At 35.3% G+C, this 22557-nt stretch overlaps 1 long non-coding RNA gene across 1 annotated transcript; it reads left to right on the forward strand.

Annotated features, from left to right (window-relative positions):
- Window positions 1-4237: 4237 nt before the first annotated feature.
- On the forward strand, window positions 4238-22181 carry LOC131383341 (uncharacterized). Its single transcript, XR_009213326.1, has 3 exons — window positions 4238-5506; window positions 12359-12435; window positions 22098-22181. It is a non-coding gene; the product is annotated as an uncharacterized LOC131383341 (long non-coding RNA).
- Window positions 22182-22557: the final 376 nt, after the last annotated feature.

Genomic DNA, 22557 nt, shown 5'->3' on the forward strand with positions numbered 1-22557 from the left:
CTTTAGTTCTAAATATGCTGATGAGGTATAAAAGCAATTTCTTCATCAGTATTTTGCTTTTATGCTGCTTTTTCTTTTTGATACTCCAGGTTTATAAACTATATTTTTAAATTTTAAGCCAGGACTTCAAAAATTGTAGAGTACTTGTTTGCCGTCCCCTACCTTCATTCTCTTAGGGTTAAGGAGCCTTTCTTTCTGCAGCTAAGGGCAGAGGTTATGCCTAGGGCTATACCATGTCTTTCTTCACTAGCGTCTGTATTTGAGACTGTTGGGTAAGAGGTGGAAAACAAACTTAGTATCAGGGGTCCGTGAAGCCCATGGCATCATTTTTGAAAATATTTCTAGTTTTGTAGCCAAAGCAATTGGTTTAGTAAAATGAGACTTCTTCAGGAGTCACTCCTTCACTGTGGACCCATTGCTTAGTGGGAATGGAAGTATATGTATCTATCTTGTGTATTAACTTCTGACGTACTTATACAAGAGCAGCTATAGGAGTTTACAAAAGAACTTTAAGTTATTAAGTTACTATAAATTTGGGAATCCTAGAGTGATCTTAAATATGGCAAGATACAGCTCATTTAGAATAAAATCTCACATCCATTATTTTAAAGGGAATGATTGGTGGGGGAAACTGGTGAAAAAGAAATATAAAAAGGACCCTAAAAAGAATTCTGCAAAATAAGAGAAGAAATAATTTGTGACAGGTAATAGAATACTAGTAGGATAGAAACAACTAGAAAGGAAAGTGTGACACAGTTTTTAAATTTAGATATAGAAAATAATGAGTTAATGAGATTGGTGAAAGGAAATCGTGCAAAACATTTGAATGCAAAGCATTTCTAACAAAGAGTGACTGGAGCACTTGCAACTACCCTGTTTTGCAATTATGTTTTTGACTGTTAAAATGGATATTTTCATAAAAATGGTGTTCTGAGTTTTGCTACAGGGCTGCTTAAATTTATGATTACCTGTAGACACTTGATAATTACATAGATTACAGCTTTGGTAATATGTCACTGGAGTAATTACGCTGTAATACCTGTTGAGAATTCATACCATCTGATGCTTATATATTAATTTCTTATGTTTGTAAGATTTGGCTTCGTGGGAATAGGTGTGGGGGAATTAAAGAGTGAAGGCCATATTTCATTTTTTATGCATTATCTTTCAAGCTCAGATAGCTTAAGAGCAGTTTATATTAAGGAGACCCTTTTCTCCTTGAGGATAGGGATAGGTGAGGTAAAGTTGTAAAAAGAATGTCACAGAAGTCACTTTTTAATTTAAGTCATGATTGAGATACTGAAATCTTCCACTCATTCTCCTCTCCCATTTTCCTATTATGTTTGATAATCATATGTATTTTTAAAAACTGTGAGAGGAAAAATTAGTCATAAATAACCCTTTTGAATTATCCAGTTAAATTTATGTATTTTCATATTACTCAGGTAAAGATGGAAATGACAGAGCACAGACATTTATTTTTTAAATTGATAGGGTAGAAAATGAAATGTACTTCTGTTTATTCTTAATACTATATATATATATACACACATCGTTTTAGCAAATTGGAAATAATATATTCATTTGTATGGCAAGATAAATGCAGTCATCTTAATACTAGTCTACACATTTTTGCCAAATGGCACAAATATACCTCCATTTATATTTTGTATCTTAAAATGCAGTTTAAAAATAGGACTATGTATGAGACACTTTTTTACAAAAAGTGCCATATATACATATGTAACAGGTGAGTGTGTGTTTAACATAATTTATAATGATTTCTGTCAGTACAGCGTATATGGAAAATTCAAATTGTTTTTAACATATTCAAGTATGTTCAGTATAAAATAAGTTAATCCCATTTCATAATGTAAATCATATTTTTGTTATTTGCCATATTTTATTTGAAGTAATAAAATTTTATAACTCAAATTTGAATGTCATAGTACATTGTGTGCTAACCATGGCAAGCAAACATTTACATTTGTTTTTTACAATAAATTTCTTTTAAAATATACTTTCTATTTTTCTGTACTGACATATGCAATAAATTGGTACATTAAAAATTTGATTAATGTCTTCAGATAGTTTGTATTCAATCTTTTTTAAAAAATTGTTAATCTAGAATTTTATGGTAGGACATTAAAGTTTCCTCAATGGTTATGTAAAATTCCTGAATTTGCACTGAAATTAATGAATTTTATTCTAGTAATGGTGTGGATAAAAAATAGAAGTTAGATTTATATTTCCTTCCCCAGAGAGTATTATCCTTTTTACATTTTAATATTAAAACTATACATGAACCACTGGTGAATGACTAATCCCTAATGCTTTTCTTTAGTTAATTGAATCTAGGAATGAATACATTTTAACTTCATAATTATGTTGCCTTCAGATTTCATAAAATGCTTTTTTAAAAAGTTTCTGCTTTTTCCCCCCTCTTGTTTGTGTTTTAGTTAATGGTTTTTAATGATCAAATAATGGCCTGATACTAACTCAGCCTTTAGGGGCCTATACCTTGCTTTTCCTAACAAGAAATGTGCATGCTTGAATATGTCAGAATGAGTTGGATAATAGGAAGTGTATGATGAATCTTAAATGGTCCCCTGAAAGGGAAGATGAAGAATTCACATATTGGAGTCCATCTTTGTATGGGTAGATCTGGGGGGAACTAGGGTGTCTCATGTACTACCCTGAAAGATCGCCAACTTGAATCCCAGGGTGAAGTCGTTTTTAGATTACTATTTCTTAATTTTGAAAGATAAGTTTTTTCACATTCCCATTTCACTGTCCAACTCTTTCGTTACATTCTGTCACACACTGAAAAGCATGAACAATTAGATCTGGCCAGAGACTATAACTCCTATCTTACTAAGGGGAGAGGAAGGTAAAGAAATTTTTTGAGTATCTTCAAATATAAGGCCCAGGTGCGGATCACGAGGTCAGGAGATCGAGACCACGGTGAAACCCTGTCTCTACTAAAAATACAAAAAAATTAGCCAGGCGTGGTGGCGGGCGCCTGTAGTCCCAGCTACTCGGAGAGGCTGAGGCAGGAAAACGGCGTGAACCCGGGAGGCGGAGCTTGCAGTGAGCCGAGATCATGCCACTGCACTCCAGCCTGGGTGACAGAGCGAGACTCTGTCTCAAAAAAAAAAAAAAAAAAAAAACAGTGTGTGAATATGATGTATTTACAAAATTTGTTTATCACATTGGTTTTTTTTCAGACTTGTGGTCTCCAGAATGACCAAAGAATGAATCCCCATTGTTTTAATCTTCCAAGATTGTGGTAACTTATTATGGCTTTCATAGGGAGATAATACAGATTTTGGTAGAGGAAATGGGGAAATAGCTTTGGAGTTAGTGAATAGGGCTAGAAAAATTTTGAGAAATGCACTACGAAAAGTGTAGATTGCCTTAAAGAGACTGTTGGTAGCAATGTGGACATTAACTGGGCTTCTGGTGTGGATTCAGAAAGAAGTGAGGGGCATGGTAGGAGTGCCTCGATCATCAGCATTTTGGAGAAAGCTGAGGCCTATAGTCCGTCTGGTAACATTACATGGTTCCTTTGAATATCACTGGACTCTCACCAAAGGTGCTGTGCTTCTTAGGTCAAGTAAGAGGAAGACAAGCTGAATATTAGATTAGATTAGAATTACCTTGTAAGATGTCAACAAGTATACTTTACACAGAGGAACCCTGAAATTAAAGAGCCCACAATCTAATCTTCACTGTTCCACATATAAAATGAGAAATTTAAATAGAATATGTGGTGAAGGAGCCTTGTATTTTTCTCCTCCTTTTGGATTGTCAAAATAGTGATGCGGTTAACAATTTAAAGTCAAGCTATATAAAATGTTTATTTTTTGCCTACAAATGTGGTTTATATTTCTATCAAATGTCACAGTTTTCTCATAAAAAGTCTCATTTTATTTAATAAGCTTGTAAATATGATTGAACTGCTATTGAAAGTGATTCTTTCTTCTATAATTTAAGAAGTTGTGTGATCTTGGGATGATATTTCTACCTTTCAGGGCCTTGTGAAAAGTGGGCGTTTGGCTCAGTTGGTTCCAGTGGCCACATCTAGCAAGGGCTTTCTTTTTTTTTGAGATGGAGTCTCACTCTGTCCCCCAGGCTGGAGTGCAGTGGTGCGATCTCAGCTCATTGCAAGCTCCGCCTCCCGGGTTCACACCATTCTCCTGCCTCAGCCTCCCGAGTAGCTCGGACTACAGGCGCCTGCCACCTCGCCCGGCTAATTTTTTGTATTTTTAGTAGAGACGGGGTTTCACCGTGTTAGCCAGGATGGTCTCGATCTCCTGACCTCATAATCTGCCCACCTCGGCCTACCAAAGTGCTGGGATTACAGGCGTGAGCCACCGCGCCTGGCCTAGCAAGGGCTTTCTATGATTCCTAGTATATAGAAATCAAGCTATTTTAGATTTCCATAAGGTTGATCAAAAGTATAGGATGTCTTCTTTAAAATACATGAATTTACTTTGAATAAGAATGCTCATTGTAGTACATTATGGATAAATGCACATTCAACTTTTGTTCACCTGGTTCTTTATCCAGTCGTAAGGAAAAAAAGACAATTTGTCAGCAGTGTTTAAATGTATGTGTCTTGGATCAATTTAAATGCTATAGATACTCCAGTTTTATAGTCATATTCTAGAGCAAAGTAAACACTTGGAAGATTACTATGGCATGGGATAATTTCCTTTTTGTAAAAACAGTTTTTACATCAAATGGTTTTACATCAAACTGTCTCTGTTTGTCTCATCAGAGAAGTATCAAAAGAGATAGAAATTATTTTAAATAATGAACTAACTGGAAATTCTGATGTTGAAAAGCACAATCACTGAAATGAAAAATTCACTAGACAGGCTTAACAGCAGAATCAAACTGGCAGAAGTAATCAGCAAACTTGAATATCAACGTCATAAAGTTTATATAAACTTGATCAAGACTAGGCAATCTGAAACACAGAGAGCAAAGAAGAATGAAGAAAAATGAGCAGAGCCTCAAAGAACTGCACCAACATATGCATAATGGTAGTGCCAGAGAGAAAAGAGCAGAAAAAATATCCAAAGAAATAATGATCAAAAATCCCCCAAATTTGATAAAAAACATCAATCTATACACCCAAGATCAAGGAACTCCAAGTAGGATGAGCACAAAGTGATCCATACCTAGAAACAGCAAAGGAAAAATGCTGAAAAACAAGAGAGAAAATATTGAATGCAGCAAAAGTAGAGCAACTCATCATGTATAAGGAAATCCCCAATAAGATTAACAGCTGACTAATCTTCAGAATTGATTAGCGGAAGACGGAAAGTAGTGGTATTAAATATTCAAAGTACTGAAAGAGAACTGTCAAACAAGATCTTATATTCGACAAAACTTTCAGAAATGAACATGAAACAAAATATTCCTAGAAACAAAAACATAATTTTTGTGAGCAGACCCACCTTGCGAGAAATACTAAAGGAAGTCATTCACACTGAAAGTAAGTAATCATATATGGTAATTTGAATCCACACACAAAAAAACAAAAAGCACTGGTAAAGATAATTATGTAATTAGAAAAGACAGTATACATGCATATTTCTTCTCCTTTTCTTAAATTATGTAAATAACTTGCATAAAATATATATGCATAATTGTATTATTCAGTCTACAACAAATAAATATGTAATTTGGTAATAAAAACAAAGGAAGTGGGTAGGAGCAAAGCTGCCATGGAATAATGAAATGACGTCAGATAGTAACGTGAATCCACAGGAGAAAAAAAGTGGACCTAAAATGGTAAGTAAGAAGACTATTATAACAAACTCTATAAATATACTTGCTTTGCTTTTATCCCTAAGTCTCCTTAGTAAATATAAAATTGTATAAAGTAAAATTATAAGAATTTATTTTGATTTTGGTTTTATAGTATGCATAGATGTTTACATGTATAACAATATCATCAAAAAAGGAAAGAGGGAAGAGAGCTATGTAGAAGTTACATTTCTGTATCTTACTGAAATTAAGTTAGTATAAATTTGAAGTAGATTCTGATAAGCTATGATAAGTATGCTAAGTCTTAGAGAAACCAATAAGGAAATCACTTAAAAATATATTGTGAGGCCAGGTGTGGTAGCTCCTCTAGCCCTTTGAGAGGCTAAGGCAAGACGGTGAATTGAGGCCAGGAGTTTGAGAAAAACCTGGGCAATAGCAAGTCCCCATTTTCTACAAAAAAAAAAAAAAAATTAAAATTTACTGGGCATGGTGGTGTACACCTGTAGTCCAAGTTACTCAGGAGGCTGAAGCAAGAGGATGGCTTGAGCTCAGGAATTTGAGGCTGCAGTGAGCAATGATTTTGCCACTGCCCTCCAGCTTTGTCAGCCTGGTTTAAAAGAAATATATATGTATATTAATACAGTAAAAATAGTGAAAAAATATATACATAGTGAAAAAATTATTAAAGGAATTGAATTAAATAATGCTACACTCAGAAACATTAATGCAAAGTAAAGCAGTAAAGGAGAAATAGAGAAAATAAAAGATATGAGACATATAGAAAACAAAAACTAAAATGGCAGATATAAATATAACTATACCAAATGATAACATTAAATGCAAATGGATTAAATAGTTCAATTTAAAGTCAGAGATTGCTGACAATCAATTAGGATGGGCAATCGGATTCAGCAATGTTCTCTCTAGAGGACATACTTTATATTGAAAGCTACAAATAGGTTTAAGGTAGAATAATGGTAAGTGATACAACAAATGCAAACAGTAACTATAAGAAAACTTAAGTGGCTATGCTTCTATCAGACACTGTGTTAGGATGACTGAATATTCCCCAGATGAGATGGGGAGATTATGCTGTATTATCAAGTGAGCTTCATGTAGTAACGAGAGTCATTATGAGGGTACCAGGATGTCAGAGTGATAAGTTAGAGATGTAACAACAGAAGCAAGAGATTGTAGAGATATGAGGAAGGAATTACAAACCAAGAAATGCAGACAGTTACTAGAAGCTTTAAAAAGGCAAGTAAAGTAATTCTCTCAGAGTTTGCAGGGGAACCAGCCTACCAACATCTTGAATTTAGCTCAAGAAACAGATTTTTGATTTCTGACCGCAGACAAGTAAGAGAAGTAAGAGAATGAATTGATATTTTAAGCCACAAAGTCTTTAAAAATTTGTTAGAGTACCAATATAAAATTAAGACAGGCAGGATAGATTGTAAAAATAAAATATTACCAAAGATAAGGAGAGTTATTTTATATTGATAAAGGGTCAATCCATCAGAAAGATATAACAATTGTAAACATATGTACACCTAACCATAGAGCCCTATAATACACAAAAGAAAAACTGACAAAAGTGAAAGAAAAAAATAGACAATTCAACATGTCATAGACTTCAGTACTACACATTCAATAATTGACAGAACAGATCAGCAGAAGACCAACAAGAAAATATAAAACTTATACAAACTATAAACCGAATAGACTTCACATACACAGATAAAATACACAAAAGCAGCAGAATACATATTCTTTTCAAGCGCACGTGGAAGATCTTTCAAGATTCCATAGGCTAGGTTATAAAACCAATCTTAGAAAATTTAAAAGGATAGAAATAACAAAGCATATTCACCAAGCAGAATGGGCTGAGACTAGAATTCGATGACAGAAAGAAATTTGAGAAACTCACAAATATGTTGAAATTCAAGAACACACTGCTCAGTAACCAGTGGGTAAAAGAATAAATCACAAAGGGAATTAGAAAATGCTTAAAGATAAGTGAAAATATATGTGCAACACACCAAAACTTAGTATGCAGCTAAACACAGTCATACAGCTTAGTGGGAAATTTATAAATGTAAAATACTGTATTTTTCTAAAGTTGTTAAATTGATGAACCAATATTCCACCTTGAGACACTGAAAGAATAGCAAATTGAACACAAAGCAAGCAGATTAAAAATAATAAATGTTAGTGTTGAAATTAATGAAATAAAGAATAGTAAAACAATAGATAAAAATCAGGGAAACAAAAAGTTGTTTCTTTGAAAAAGACCAATAAGGTTGAAGAACCTTTTACTAGACTGATGAAACAAAAGAGAGAGAGAGAGAGAGAGAAGAATTATGTTAATAACATCAGGAATGGAGGGGACATTACTGCTGAAATTAAAAGATTTCAAGAAATGTAGTAGTAACGACTTATCTGTGGGAGATATGTTCCAAAATCCCAAGTAGATGCTTGAAACCACAGATAATATTGAACTCTTTTATATACTATATTTTTTCCTTATCATACATACCTGTGATAGATTTATCAATTTGGCTCAGCACGAGATTAACAATATCAATGGTTGGATGTCAGATTGATCTGATAAGCAAGACAGCTACTAATTGACTAATGTTTGGGTATAATATGCAGCACAGGGGATGATTTATGTCATGGGCAAGATGAAGCGGGATCGACTAGGTGTGATGATGCACATTTGTAGTCCCAGCAACTGGGGAGGCTAAGGTTGGAGGATCACTTGAGCCCAATAGTTCAAGGCTGCAGTGAGTTATCATTGCACTACTGCACTCCAGTGAGACCCTGTCTCTATTAAAAAAAAAAAAAGTGAGGCAGGATGACATGATATTTTATCACACTACTTAGAATGGTGTGCAATTTAAAACTTGTGAATTGTTTATTTCTGGTATTTTCTATGTAATATTTTTGGGCTGCAATTTACTGCAGGTAACTGGAACTATGGAAAGTGAAATGACAAGGGCAGGACTGCTGTACCACCAACAATCAAAAAATTAGATAATTTAGATCAAATGGGACAAAATTTATGGAAAGACACAAGCTCTCAAAACTGACTGAAGAAGAAATAAAATTCAGAATAGACCTGAAACAAGTAAAAAGACTGAATAATCAAAATCTATCCAACAAAGAAAATTCTAATTCCAGATCCTTCATTAGTGAATTGTTCCAAACCTTTAAAGAAGAATTAACAGCAATCCTACACAAACTCTTCCAAAAAATAAAAGATGAGTAAACATATTCCAAATTACTCTATGAGGTTAGTATTAACTCTGATACCAAACCCAGACAAAGAAATTACAAGACAGAAAACTAAAGATCAAGCTACCCATATAAATATAGGTACAAAATCCTCATAAGATACTAGCCAACTGAATCCAGCAATACATAAAAGAATCAATTGCCATGACCAAGTGGCATCTATCACAGGAATGCAAAGATGGTTTAAAATCTAAGCATTAACTAATGCAATACAACATATGTTTTAGTCCACTCGGACTGACATGACAAAATACCACAGACTGACTAGCTTAAAAAACAGACATTTATTTTCTCACAGTTCTGAAAGCAAAAGTCCATGATCAAGGTGCCAACAAATTCAGTTTCTGGTGAGGGTTCTCCTCCTGACTTGTATTTGATCACCTTCTCACTGTATTCTCACATGGCTTTTCCTCTGTGTATGCACAGATATATATATATATATCTATCTGTGTATAGATATATATATATATGTAAGAGACAAGAGAAATATATATATTTCTCTTGTCTCTTACTTTTTGAAGGACACCAGTACTATGGGTTTACAGCCCACCCTTATGCCTTCATTTAACCTTAATTGCCTCCTTAAAGGCTCTATCTCCTTAAAACAAAACAAAACAAAAAACAGTTAAAAAACTAGGAATAGACAGGAACTGACTCAATATCATAATAAGCATTTACAAAATACAACGAACATCAGACCCAATGATGAAAGACTGAAATCTTCCCCCTAAGGTCAGGAACAAGACAAGAAAATATACTCTTGTCATTTCTATTCCACATTTTACTAGAGGTTCTATTCAGGACAATTAGGAAAGAAAATAAAATAATAAAGCACATACATAAGAAAGGAGGAAGTAAAAGTATATTAGCAGATCATATGATCTTGTACATAGAAGACCATAAAGAAGTCCACTAAAAAACATTGGAACTATTATACATATTCAATAAAGACACAGGGTGGAAGATCAAGATGGAAAATTAATTTTATTTCTATATATTATTAATAAAAAATCTAATATAATGGGAAGTATTGAGGGTTGATTTGTTTATGCCAAAAATGATATATTGAAATTCTAATTTCTGGAACCTATGTGTGTGACCGTATATGGAACTAGGGTCTTTGAAAATATAATTAAAATGTAAGTTGAGATCCTACTGAAGGATGAGCCCTTAATTCAATATAACTGGTGTCCTTATAAATAAGAGTAGAAGAGACATGGATACATATACACATAAAGAGTGGAACACCACATGAAGACACATAGACATGCACACACACACACACACACACACACACACACACACACACACACATATGATCGCCATGTGACATTGGAGGCAGAGATTGGAGTTGTGCAGCTTCAAGCCCAGGAACTCCAAACATTCCCATGAATCATTTAGAAACTACCAGTGAAAGTATGGCCCTGTTTCCACCTTGATTTCAGACTTCTGTCATTTAGGACTGTGAGAGAATAAATATCTGTGATTTTGTCTCTCAGTTTTTGGTTATTTATTATGGCAGCCCTAATACAGATAAGGGAAGACTACTATACTCTCCAAAGATAGATCAATATGTTCCTCTATCAAAATCTAAGCTGGTGCTTTGTTTATTTTTCTAGAAATAGACAAGCTGATCCTAAAATTTATACACAAATGCAAGGGATCCAGAATAGCCAGAATGATCTTAGAAAAGAAGAACAAAATTAGAGATCTTATCTATGCTTATTTTAAAACCTACTGCAAAGCTACAATAATCAAGACATACAGGCATAAGAATAGACATAAATCAATGGACCAGGGTTGAAATTCTATAAACAAACATATATTTACATTCAGTTGGTGTTTGGGCAAGAGTTCCAGGACAATTCAATGGGGAAGGAAAAGTCTTTGCAATAAATAGTGGTAATGTTAACATTCATGCAAGAGAATGAATCTGGATTTCTACATCATACCATCCAAAAAAATTGAATCAAAATGGAGCAAAGACCTAAATTTAAGAGCTAAAATGATGAAACTCTTTGAGGATAACACAGGCATCACTTTGTGACCTTGGGTTAGACAATGGTTCCTTTGATATCATGACAAAAACATAAGTGACAAAAACAAAACAAAGAAAAACATAAACTGGGCTTGATTTAAAAATTATGCTTCAAAGGACACTATCGAAAGTGTGAAAAGACAACCTACAGTTTAGGAGAAAACCTGTGCAAATTATATATCTGATAAGAGACTTCTTCGTAGAATATATAAAGAACACCTACAACTCAATAATATAAAGACAAACCAATTTAAAAATGGGCCAAGGATTTGAATACATATTATCCAAACGAGATCTACAGTTGGCCAATAAACACACAGAAGATGTACAATGTCATCAGTCATAAGGAAATGAGAATCAAAACAATGAGATGCTATTTTTATACCTATTAGGATGGCCATAATAAAAAAAAAAGACTAGCAAATAGCAACTGTTAGTGAAGATGTGGACACATTTTGAACACTCATGCACTGCTGGTGAAAGTGTAAAATGGAGCAGCCACTTTGGAAAACAGTTTAGCAATTCATAAAATCTTAAAAATGCAGTTAGCACATGACCCAGGATTTATACTCCAGGAGAACTGAAACATGTCCACATAAAAACTTATACCTGAATATTCATAGCAGCATTATTTGTAATAACAAAAAGTAGAAACAAATGCCCATTAACTGATAATAGGATAAATTAAATATGGTAGATTCATATGCTGTAATGTTATTTAGCAATGAAAATGGAGTAATGATAGATGCTGCAACATGCATGAACGTTCAAAACATTATGCCAAGTGAAAGAAGCCAGTCCCAAAAGACCCATGCTGTATGATACCAATGATTCAAAATGTCCATAATAGGTGACTTTACTGAGACAGAAAGTAGATCAGTGGTTACTTAGAACTAGGGGCATCGGGAGAAATGAGAAATGATTGTTAATGGACAAAAGGTTTCTTTTTGGGGTGATGAGAATGTTCTAAAATGAACAGTTGTGATGGCTGCACAACTCTCTGAAAATACCAAATATTGAATTGCACTTTGGAAACATTAAATAGTATTGCATGTAAACTCTATCTCAATAAAGCTGTTATAATGAATGAGACCATTTAGGGATATTCTAGGTTAAAAAAGCGTTGAAGTGAAATGATAGTAGCGGATCTGGAGAGGTGTAGAAAGATTCAAGATATACTTGGAATGTAACTGGGAGTGGTGAAGGAAAGTATAAAATTAATACTTCTATAATTCTGCCTAGGAGAATACAAGGATTTGGGAGAAAGATGAGAAGTTCAAATCAGGTTTATGATGAATTTGAAGTTCCCATAAAACAAGGTAATGAACTTTTTTATTATTTAAAATGGTCAATTCTTGTCCTCTGCTTTGGCAATTATTCCACATAATGGGTCAGAGCCCATCTCCCACTATGGGATGCCCCTCTCATTGATAAGGCCCAGGTTCCATACGTGACCTAGATTTTTTATTAACTTTCATTTCAGGTTTGGGGTAAATGTGCAGGTTTGTTATATAGGCAAATTGCATGTCACAGGGGTTTGATTTACAGATTATTTTGCTACCCAGGTAATAAGTGTAGTACCCAATAGGTAGTTTTTTGATCCTCACCCATCTCCCTCCCTTTACCCTCAAGTAGGCCCAAGCACCTGTTGTTCCCTTCTTTGTGTCCACATGTACTCAGTTTTTAGCTCCCATTTATAAATAAGAACATGTAGTATTTGGCTTTCTATTCCTGTTCTAGTTGGCTTAGTATAATGGCCTTCAGCTCTATCCATGTTGCTACAAAGGATATCATCTCATTCTTTTTTATGGCTGCATAGTATTTCATGGTGTGTATGTACCACATTTTCTTTATCCAGTCCACAGTTGATGGGCATTTAGGTTGATTCCATGTCTTTGCCATTGTGAATAACATGCATGTGCATGTCTCTTTACGGTAGGATGATTTGTATTTCTTTGGGTATATACTGAGTAATGGAATTCCTGGGTAGAATGGTAATTCTGCTTTGAGTTCTTTGAGAAATTACCAAACTGTTTTCCACATTTGCTGGGCTAATATGAATTCCCACCAGCAGTGTATAAGTGTTCCCTTTTTTCCCACAACTTCACTAGCATCTGTTATTTTTTGACTTTTTAATGATAGCCATTCTGACTAGCATGAGACAGTATCTCATTGTGGTTTTGACTTGCATTTCGCTAATGTTTACTAATGTGGAGCATTTTTTCATATGCTTGTTGGCTATGTATCTGTCTTCTCTTCCAGGTTTTTTATAATTTTATGTTGTTCATTTAAGCCTTTAATCCATCTTGAATTAATTTTGGGTTATACTGTAAGGAAGTGGTCCAGTTTCAATATTCTGCATATGTCTAGTCAGTTATCCCAGCACCAGTCATTGACTAGAGAGGGCTTTTTCCCATTGATTGTTTTTGTTGACTGTCAAAAATCAGATGATTTTAAGTGTGGGGCATTATTTCTGGCCTCTCCATTGAGTTCCATTAGTCTATGTGTCTGTTTTTGCACTAGTACCATGCTGTTTTGGTTGCTGTAGCCTTGTACTGTAGTTTGAAGTCAGGTAATGTGATGCCTCCTGCTTTGTTCTTTTTGCTTAGATTGCCTTGGCTATTCAGGCTTTTTTTTGGTTCCATATGAATTTTAAAAGTTTTTTTTCTAATTCTGTGAATAATTTCATTGGTAATTCGATAAGAATGTCATTGAATCTGCAATTGCTTGGGGCAGTATGGCCATTTAAAAAATATTGATTATTCCTATCCATGAGTATGGAATTTTTTTTTATTTGTTTGTGTCATCTTTGATTTTTTGTGCAGTGTTTTGTATTTCTCATTGTAGAGATTTTTTTTTCCTCCCTGGTTAGCTGTATTCCTATGTATTTCTTTTTGTGGGTAAAGTGAATCAGATTACATTCTTGATTTAGCTCTCAGCTTAGATGTTGTTGGTGTATAGGAATGCAATTGATTTTTGTACACTGATTTTATATCTTGAAACTTCATGGAAGTGGTTTATCAGATCTCAGAGCTTTTGCACAGAGAGTGTGGGTTTTTCTAAGTATAGAATCATATTGTCTGAAAACAGGGGTAGTTTGATTTCCTCTCTTCTTATTTGGATGCCTTTTTTTTTTTGGTCTTGCCTAATTCTTCTGGCCGGGACTTTCAGCACTGTATCAAATAGGAGTGGTGACAGAAAGTATCTTTGTTTTGTTCTGATTTTTAAAAAGAATGCTTCTAGGTTTTGTTCATTCAGCATAATGATGGCTGTGGGGTCATCATAGATGGCCCTTATTATTTGAGGTGTAGTCCTTCAGTACCTAGTTTATTGAGAATTTTTAACATGAAGGCATGGTGAATTTTATCAAAAGGCTTTTCTGCACCTATTGAGATAATTATGTGGTTTTTGTTTTTAGTTCTTTTTATGTCATTAATCACGTTTACTGATTTGCATAGGCTGAACCAACATTGCATCCCAGGGATAAAGCCTACTTGATTGTGATGGATTAGCTTTTTGATGTGCTGCTGGACATGGATTGCTAGTGTTTTGTTGAAGATTGTTGCATTTATGTTCATCAGGTTTTCTCTTTTCTATTTAATTTCTATTGCCTGAAGTTTTCTGTTTTTCATCGTGTCTCTGCCAGATTTGGTGACAGTATGATTCTGGCCTCACAGAATGAGTTAGAGAGGAGTCTCTCCTCCTCAAATTTTTGGAATACTTTCAGTAGGTATGGTTCCAGTTCTTCTTTATACATCTGATAGTATTTGGCTCTAAATCTGCCTAGTCCAGGGCTTTCCTGATTGGCAGACTTATTACTGATTCAATTTCAGAACTTGTTATTGATATGCTCAGGGTTTCACTCATCCTGGTTCAATCTTGGGAGATGGTATATTTCCAGAAGTTTATTGATTTCTTCTAGGTTTTCTAGTTTGTATGCATAGAGGTGTTCATAGCACACCCCAAGGGGTTATTGTATTTCTTTGTGGTCAGTGGTAACATGTGCTTTGTCATTTCTGATTGTGTTTATTTGATTTTTCTCTCTTTTTTCTTTGTTAGTCTAGCTAATGGTCTATCTTTCTCAATAATTCTTTCAAAGAACAAATTCCTGGATTAATTGGTCTTTTGTACGTTTTTTTTTTAACATCTCAATTTCCTTCAGTTCAGATCTGATTTTGGTTATTTCTTATCTTCTGCTAGCTTTGGGGTTGGCTTCCTCTTGTTTCTCTAGTTCCTCTAGTTGTGATGTTAGGTTATTAATTTGAGATCTTTCTAACTTTTTGATGTAGACATTTAGTGTTATAAACTTCCCTCCTACAATGTGTTAGCTGTGTCCCAGATTTTCTAGTATGTTGTATATTTGTTCTCATTAGTTTCAAAGAATTTCTTTATTTATGCCTTAATTTTATTATTTACCCAGAAGTCATTCACAAGCATGTTGTTTAATTTCCATATAATTGTATGATTTTGCATTTGTTTAAATGCAAATATAATTGTACGGTATAAAAATCAGTACTATTAGTAGTATTGTACTATGGTCTGAGAGTGTGCATGGTATGGTTTTAGTTTTTTTAAAACTTTGCTAAGGAGTATTTTATGTCCAGTCGTGTGGTGAGTTTTAAAGTATGCGGATGTGCAGATGAGAATAACGTATATTCTGTTGTTTTGGGGTGGAGAGTTCTGTAGGTTATTTATTAGGTCCAATAGGTCAAGTGTTGAGCTCAGGTTCTGAATATCTGTTAGTTTTCTGCCTCCATGATCTGTCTAATAATGTCAGTGGGGTGTTGAAGTCTCCCACTATTGTTGTGTGGTTATCTAAGTTTCTTCGTAGGTCTCTAAGAACTTGTTTTATAAATCTGAGTGCATCAGTGCTGGCTGCATATACATTTAGGATAGTTAGGTCTTGTTGAATTAAGCTCTTTACCATTATATCATACCCTTCTTCTTATTTTTTGATTTTTGTTTAGAGTCTGTTTTGTCTGGAATTAGAACAGCAACCGCCACTTTTTTCTACGTTCCATTTGCTTGGTAGGATTTTCTGTATCCTTTTACTTTGAGTCTAAGAGTGTCATACACGTGAGATGGGTCTCTTAAAGACAGCATATATCTTGCTTCTTTATCCAGCTTGCCACCCTATGCTTTTTAATTGGGGCATTTAGCCTGTTTACATTCAAGGTTAGTATTGATAAGTGAGGATTTGATCCTGTCATGTTAGCTGACTACTACGCAGATTTGTTTGTGTGTTTGCTTTGTAGTGTCACTAGTTTATGTACTTAACTGTGTTTTCAAGTAGCTGGTAGTTGTCCTTCCTTTCCATATTTGGCACTCCATTTAGGACCATTTGTAAGGCAGGTCTGGTATTAACAAATTCCCTTAGCATTTACTTGTCTTTAAAGGATCTTATTTCTCCTTCATTATGAAACTTAGTTTGGCTGGATATGAAATTCTCGTTTGGAAATTCTTTCTTTAACAATGCTGAATAGATCCCTAATCTCTTCTGGCTTGTAGGGTATCTGCTAAAAAGTCCACTGTTAGCCTGATGGAGGACCCTTTGTAGGTTACCTGCCTCTTTTTTCTAGCTGTCTTTAACATTTTTTCTTTCATTTTGACCTTAGAGAATCTAATGACTATTTGTCTTGGGCATGACATTCTTGTTTAGTATTTTACAGAGGTTCTGTGCATTTCCTCAATTTAAATGTTGGCCTCTCTAATGAAATTGGGGGAATTTTCATGGATGATAGCCTGAAATACTTGTTCCAAGTTGCTTGCTTTCTCCCTGTCTTTCAGGAATTCCAATGAGTCATAGATTTTATCTCTTTATACAATCTCATATTTCTCAGAGATTTTGTTCATTATTTATTTTTTTATTTTTGTTTGAGTGAATTATTTCAGAGAACTGGCTTCTTAGCTCTGAGATTCTTTCCTCAGCTTGGTTAATTTTGCTCTTAATACTTGTGAATGTATTCTGAAATTCTTGCAGCGAATTTTTCAGCTCTATAAAATCAGTTTGGTTCTTTCTTAAAATGGCCATTTCATCTTTCATCTCCGGTATTGTTTTATTGTATTTCTTAGAATCATTGGATTGGATTTCAACTTTCTCCTGAATCTCAATGATCTTCATTCCTATTAATATTCTAAATTATATTTCTGTCATTTCAGCCATTTCAGCCTGGTTAAGAACCATGTCTGGGAACTAGTATGGTTATTTGAAGATAAGAAGACACTCTGACTTTTTGAGTTGCCAAAGTTATTGCACTGGCTCTTTCTCATCCATGAGTAGATGTTCCTTCAGTTCTTGAAGTTGCTGGCCTTTGGATGTATATATATATTTTTTATCTTCTTCGACATCCTTGGGGATTTGATTGTGATATAAGGTGGGTTCAGTAGACTGGCTTCATTTCTTGAAGATTTTAGGGGGCCAAGGCTAAGATCAACACTGCTTGGCAGTGTCCTCTAAATCTTGGGGGCTGGTATCAGGCCCCCAGCTTTGTTCTCTGGCCCCTTGAGGTTAGAAACCTGCTACACTGGAGGAAGTGAGGTGTTTCTGGACCACTGTCCACACCATGACAATGGGAGTTGCCAGACAAAGTGCTTTGTTGGGTGGTAGTAGCGGGACTTACGCTTGTTCACTTGTGCCAGCAGTTGCAGCAGCACAGTGTGGTGCATGCTCACAGGCTGGGTCTGGGCTGCTGGCAAGCACAGGGCTTCTGGCGGCTGTGAGGTCTTCCACAGCACCAGCAGTTGTAGCCCATCAGGGGGCTGTTGAGGGCAGGCACCTGGTGTCCATGTTCATATTTGCACTGGTGGCAGTGTTGGTGCAGCATTGGGGAGCTGGCTAGTGTGGGGCTGGTGGCCTCTGTGCATGCATTCACACTGGCAGTGGTGGTGGTGTGGGGCAAGGGGGTGGGCCATTGGTGCATGACCTAGGTTTTATCAATCAGAGACACTTGCTCTGGAATTTGAGAAGGAAACTGGTGACATGCAGAAGGAAGGCTACATAAAGTCTATGTTGAGGCAAGCAGTAGCCATAAGCAACAGCAGAAGTTGTATCTGGATTACAGAGCCTCTAGCTCCTGAAAGTTCAGCAATAGGTCTCCAGAGGTATGAATGCAAATGGTGGTACAGACTGAAGGATCTGTGCCTAGAGATAACAGCTGTGGTATTTTTATAGGCTCACCTTTGCACTGTGATTGGGAAAGATTTCTTGGTAATAATTATGTCATCTTGGAGCATGCATCTCCAGTCCTTCCAAGAGATTCTGGGCATCACCCCAAATCCCTTTAATAAAATATTTTTCTATTTAAATTAGGTAGAGATAGTTTATATTGCTTTCATCCATGAGAAAGCCGAATGATACAATATCCAATAGGAGATGCTGAATAGACTAATAGATTTTGGGAGAGAGATCTAGGCTGAAGATTGGTTTTCGGTAGTTATCAATGATACCACAAGAATGGATGGGTACACAATATGAATGTTCTTAATACTACTGACTTATATTTTGAAAAGTGGTTAAAGTGGTAAATACTATGGGGTGTGTGTGTGTGTGTGTGTGTGTGTGTGTGTGTGTGTATTTCCACAATAATAGGGAAAATAATGCATAGGAATGTTGAAGGCAACAGTATGAAAGGAAAGGATAGTATAAGAAATAACCTAAGCATTTGAACCTTAAAGGGTAAAAGAACAGAAGAAGATGTTCCTAAAGGGGAATGAGAATAACACATTATATTCAACTCTTCACACAGTAATTGGCACTTGATAGTTTGGATCAAGCCATGTAATGTTGCTCAAAATTTGAATGAATGAATGAGCTAAATGCTCAAATAGAGAGCTTCCTGAGCTTGTTGAGTGTTAATTCCTCATGTAATTACACATGGCTTATAAAATTAGTTATATGGAAGCATGGTGAAAAAGGTTAGCAAATCAGTGCTACTGCAAAGAACAGTCTTCTTTTATTACAGTGCAGAATCCACAGGAAAAAATGGAGGGAAGGGGAGATTCTCAGTACATATTTACTTTACATGCAACCAAAAGCAATTGACTACTTTCTGAAACACTTCTGTTAACATACATCTGTTAACATACAACTTAATTCAATTTTTTTTTTCTTTCAAGTAAGATTTGTTATTTTGGATGATGGATTTTGGTCATGTTTATTGACAGGTATTATCAACAACCTTTATTACTATTGGATTTCTTCACCTTTATTTACTTAATAATGTCAACTCTACTAGGTTCAAAATAAAAATAGCAATAGACTTAATCTTTATGTTTTTTTCTTTACCTTAGCTTGATCCTTAGAAGTGGCAGAGGTGAACATATTTATGATAAAGATAAAGATTAAGCTAGAGAGGGATTATGGCATTTATAGTTAGACTTTCTGTTACTTTTAATTTTTTTAGACTTGGAATTATAATCACTAACTGTGACAGAATAGTCTAAAATGTCATATACATAAAGTGATATATATATACTATGTATACTGTTATATATAGTTTATATAATATATAGTGTGTATATACTATATATTAATATTTTATATGTAATATATAGTATAATATAGTGTATACACAGTATAATACAATATGCTGTACATTAAATATATGCTATATATCCAATCATATTTATATATTATATATAATACATATACAACATGTATATAAGTATATATATCATATATACTATGGTATATGTTATATAGTTATGTTATATACCATATATTATATATTACATATACTATAATATATATATACTATACATACATAGACTCTATAGTGTATACATACTATATATACATAGGCTATATGGTATATATAGAACATATACTATTATATATTATATAGGGTATATGTACATTATATATTACATACATTATATATAATATAGCATATAGAGTACATAGTGTGTGTATTTATATATTATACACTACACACACATACAAAAACATGAGGGAACTTCAAGAAGTTCATGGAAAATGGAATTTAAAAATAAAAATTTAAAAACTGTAAACTATATTTTTAAACATAAGTTCCATCAAAAAGATTTTTGTAAGCTATGATTACCAGTCATTTAGTCCATTCCTAAAAAGCTGAGGGTCCTTGGAATTTAACCATTTCAATACAATCTTTTTTTACATTATTAAGAAGAAAAATAGGTGCTCTTTCCAGAATTTTTTAGATTAGAAAACAAAAAGGAAGCCAAAAAGTGCCAAATCAGGACTGTAAAGTGAATGCTAATGATACTCCATTGAAACTCTTGCAAAATAGCCCTTGTTTGTGAGAGGAACGAACAGAAGCATTGCTGTGGTGGAGGAAGACTCTGGTGATTTTATGCTAAAGCTTTGGCTAACTTTTTCAAAATCTCTCATAATAACCACATGCTACTGTTTTTTTGGTCCTTCAGAAAGTAAGCAAGCAAAATGTCTTGAGTACCCATCAAAACTGTTGCCATGACTTTTGCTCTTTATTGTTCTCCTTTTGCTCTGAATGGACCACTTGTACCTCTTGATAACCATTGCTTTGATTGCATTTTGTCTTCAGGATTTTACTGGCAAAGCAATGCTTTATCTACTTTTACAATTCTTTGGAGGAGTGCTTGAGGATCTTGATCCTGCTTGCTTAAAATTTTCATTGTAAGCTCTGCTGTTGTCTGCAGCTGATCTGGGAATAACCGTTTGAGTACCCATCAAGTGGAAAGTTTGCTCAACTTTAATTTTTTACTTAGAATTTTGTAAACTGATCCCATTAAAATGTCTATGGTGTTGGTTACTCTTTCTGCTGTAATCATCAGTTCTCTTCAATTAGAGCATAAACAAATTCTCACAAATTGTTGTAAATAGTCTGCCATAGCAGGCTTTATCTTCAACATCGTCTTATCCCTTCTTAAAGTGAGTTATCTATTTGTAAACTGCTGATTTATTTGGGGCCATTGTATTAGTCCATTCTCACACTGCTAATGAACACACACCCAAGACTGGATAATTTATAAAGGAAAGAGGTTTTTTTTTGTTTTTTATTTTTTTATTTTTTTGAGATAGAGTCTTGCTCTGTCAGCCAGGCGGGAGTATAGTGGCATGATCTTGGCTCACTGCAGTCCCCACCTCCTGGGTTCAAGTGATTCCCCTGCCTCAGCCTCCTGAGTAGCTGGGATTATAGGTGTCTGCACCAAGCCTGGCTAATTTTGGTATTTTTAGTAGAGATGGGGTTTCACCATTTTAGCCAGGTTGGTCTTGAATTCCTGACCTCAGGTGATCTGCTGGTCTCAGCCTCTCAAAGTGCTGGGATTATAGGTGTGAGCCACTTCACCCAGCTGGAAAAAGGTTTAATTGACTCACATTTCAGCAGGGTTTGGAAGTCCTCAGGAAATTTACAATCATGGTGGAAGGGGAAGCAAACATGCCCTTCTTCACATGGCAGCAACAAGGAGAAGTGCAGACTGAAGTGGAAGAAAGGCCCTTAAGAAACCATCAGATCTCATGAGAACTCACTATCACAAGAACAGCATGGAGGTGACCACTCCCATTATTCAATTACCTCCAACTGGGTCCCTCCCACAACACATGGGGATTATGGGAACTGCAATTCAAGATGACATTTGGGTGGTGACCCAGCTGAACAATATAATCCCACCCCTGGCCCCTCTCAAATCTCATGTTCTCACATTTCAAAATGCAATCATGCCTTCCCAACAGCTCCCCAAACTCTTAACTCATTTCTGCATTAACTCAAAAGTCCAAGTCCAAAATCTCACCTGAGACAAGGCAAGTCCCTTGTACCTATAAGCCTGTAAAATCAAAAGCAAGTTATTTACTTCCTAGATACAGTGAGGATACAGGTATGGGTTAAATACACCCATTCAAAATGGGGGAAATTGACCAAAACAAAGGGGCTACAGGCCCCATGCAAGTCCAAAACCAAATAGGGCAGTCATTAAACCGTAATGTTACAAAATGATCTCCTTTGACTCCATGTCTCACATCCAGGTCATGCCGATACAAGAAGTGGGCTCCCATGGCCTTGAGAAGCTCCACCCCTGTGGCTTTGCAGCATATAGCCCCCCAACTGGCTGCCTTCATGACTGGTGTTGAGTGTCTGCTGCTTTTCCAGGTACATGGTGCAAGCTGCTGGTAGATCTACTGTTCTGGGGTTTGGAGTTCTTTTCACAGTTCCACTAGGCAGTGCTATAGTAGGGACTCTGTGTGGAGGCCCAAACCCCACATTTCTCTTCTGCACTGCCCTAGGAGAGGTTCTCCATGAGGGCCCCGCCCCTGCAGCAAACTTCTGCCTGGACATCCAGGCACTTCTGTACATCCTCTGAAATCTAGGCAGAGGTTCCCAAACTTCAGTTCTTGACTTTTGTGCACCTTCAGGCCCAACACCACATGGAAGGTGCCAAGGCTTGGGGCTTGCACCCTCTGAAGCCATGGTCTGAGCTGTACTTTA

Source organism: Hylobates moloch, unplaced genomic scaffold, assembly GCF_009828535.3.
Source record: "Hylobates moloch isolate HMO894 unplaced genomic scaffold, HMol_V3 SCAFFOLD_4, whole genome shotgun sequence".
Taxonomy (NCBI): Eukaryota; Metazoa; Chordata; class Mammalia; order Primates; family Hylobatidae; genus Hylobates; species Hylobates moloch.